General features: G+C 33.4%; 1 long non-coding RNA gene across 1 annotated transcript; it reads left to right on the top strand.

Moving 5' to 3' along the window:
* The first annotated feature begins 1,001 nt into the window (after positions 1-1,001).
* Positions 1,002-2,024, top strand: LOC107737395 (uncharacterized). The gene is made up of 4 exons (XR_001639793.1): positions 1,002-1,064; positions 1,326-1,412; positions 1,627-1,719; positions 1,973-2,024. It is a non-coding gene; the product is annotated as an uncharacterized LOC107737395 (long non-coding RNA).
* The last annotated feature ends 290 nt before the right edge of the window (positions 2,025-2,314 follow it).

Genomic DNA, 2,314 nt, shown 5'->3' with positions numbered 1-2,314 from the left:
AGCATTCACATTTACCCAACATGTATCTTAAACAGATTCATTATCTTAATTTATTTATTTATTTTTTACCAGTTACATTAACCAGTTCAATAGGTTTTTTTTCATCTTTACACAGGCACGTTGATCAATTTGACTAAAACCTCACATCTATAATATCTGACATGTACATTCTCCATGATCTAAAACTTGCAACAATTGACCAAGAGCGAAATGTACCAAAATACTCAGCTTTTGATGAGGAATTTTTGAAGCAAAATTAACATTCTGGCTACAAAGCCAATCAATCTCTTTCATAAAGTGCCTTTTACGAAATGGCTTCAAAGCAGGCTTACCGTATAGTAAACAATTGAAGATCAGACAATTGAAGAACCGTATCAGTGTTATAAACTTCTTTCATCAGGATCCATTAATTAAATTTATAATTAATGAGCTTCAAATATAAAGCAACTCTATAAAGTAAATAATGCAATAAATAAATAAATAAGAAAAGAAAAAAGTTGGGTTTGTCATCTGGGTTTGTCAAAACTGAATTCTGTTAGTAAATGCTTCAATACACCTAAAAAAAAAAATACTACATGTAACACTAAAATTAACATAACATTCAACTTTTTAAGTGTTTAAGTATTTCTGTTTTGTCATATCTTTGTCATATCAACTGTAACTGTTTCCAGCAGTCTCAGATTTGTCATGAATTGTGGTTTCCAGACTATAATATGGTCTTTAACAACAACATGGTTAAATTGTATAATGTGTCTCTGTGGCTTAAGTTGATACTGTATTTGTCTGTCATTTAATTTTAGAATTGCAATATCAAGAATAACCAGTTATCCTGAAGAAAAAGATTTCATACAAATCAGCCTGTCTTTTCCACGCTCAGTGCTTGTCAGCATCGACTGGATAGAATTTTTTCAAACACTTTTAAAATCGGGCACAGATACACTACTGTTTCTTCTGCGTTCCTTCTCTGCACAGAAGTTGGAACTGAATTTGAGTAGCCTGACAAAGGCCTGGGCTAATTCAGTCCTCTACTTCACATGGGACTATCCCAGTCTAAGAGAAATCAGGTAAGAGACAGACCATGGAAGGTTCTATTCTGTGGATTTAGGCCTTAGTCTCAATTGCTGTATGTTTCTTCATGTAATTCCAGACTGATTACAGTCTATTGAGCATCCAAGGCTGAGACTGGCTTTGCCTTTACAAAGCACTTTCAGCTGTACTTTTGCCCTCATTTACTACATTGTGGTGACAGAAGTGTTCAGATAAACTGAAACTAAGCGAAGTATACCATACCATATACAGATTGCAAAATGTTGTTTATACTGTAGCTTAGAAGCTGACAGTTTATTGGAGGAAGCAGAAAGTGTCTTCAGGAAGTCACACCCAAGGCCTGGCTGCACACTGACTGTACAAGGGTTTGTACTTGTTAATCAACACACATTTCTCATTTTAAAACACTGATCCTAGTAAAGTGGGGGGTGGGGGGACCATTTACCAAAACACTATAATATTTAATATTACTGAAATCTATCATCTATCATAGTAGTATGACTGAATTTGTAACATATGAAATGCTCCAGTTGTGAAGAATTCAGTAGTTACTTTGTGTTTGCATGGTTTCTTATAAAGGTTCAGATGCAATAAATCATCGAAACAGTGCACAGACCAGCGGGTGAAGATTCATGTGAACAAGCAGGGCTTTTTTGTGCAGGCTTTACGAAGGTAAAGTTTACACATTTAGGTCATTTGACGTGATTTTTAGCTAATAGGTCATTTTAGTAATATATTTAAATATTTTGTTGCTTTAAATGTATAGTTTTCTATATGTGTGTGATAATTCATTAGTATGTGTTTGGTCATATTATATCCTTTTCGTGTTAGAAATATGAAAATAATCTGCTGTTTAAATCACGAGACGAAGAGAAGGTCATCTTTCTCTGATGACAATGTTTTCTTCATGCTCTTTCTTTTTAAGGCCTTTGTTTCCAGACTGATCTACAGACTAAAAACTAGAAGTGCACCGGAGGGAGACAGCTGGATGAGGATTCATCAAAGTCTCTCTTTTAAAATTAATTTTATTGTTCTTTGGATGACAAGGTGAAGGGGTGGATTTTTTCCAAATGCAAGTGATTTTATTTTATTTTGTTTTATCTTTGAATTATTCATGATATTATTGATGATTACATTAATTTGAATTAATGTATTGCTCATAATCCTTGCTCCTATATTGTTCCGTTTTCTGTATTGTAAATTTTATACATTTATTGCCTCATTATATCTGGCGTCCAGAGAATATATGCTTTTATATGTAATTTCA

Source organism: Sinocyclocheilus rhinocerous, unplaced genomic scaffold (assembly GCF_001515625.1).
Source record: "Sinocyclocheilus rhinocerous isolate Xijiao unplaced genomic scaffold, SAMN03320098_v1.1 scaffold1095, whole genome shotgun sequence".
Taxonomy (NCBI): Eukaryota; Metazoa; Chordata; class Actinopteri; order Cypriniformes; family Cyprinidae; genus Sinocyclocheilus; species Sinocyclocheilus rhinocerous.
Note: the sequence above shows the minus strand (reverse complement) of the source record. Positions and strands in the feature narration are given on the sequence as shown.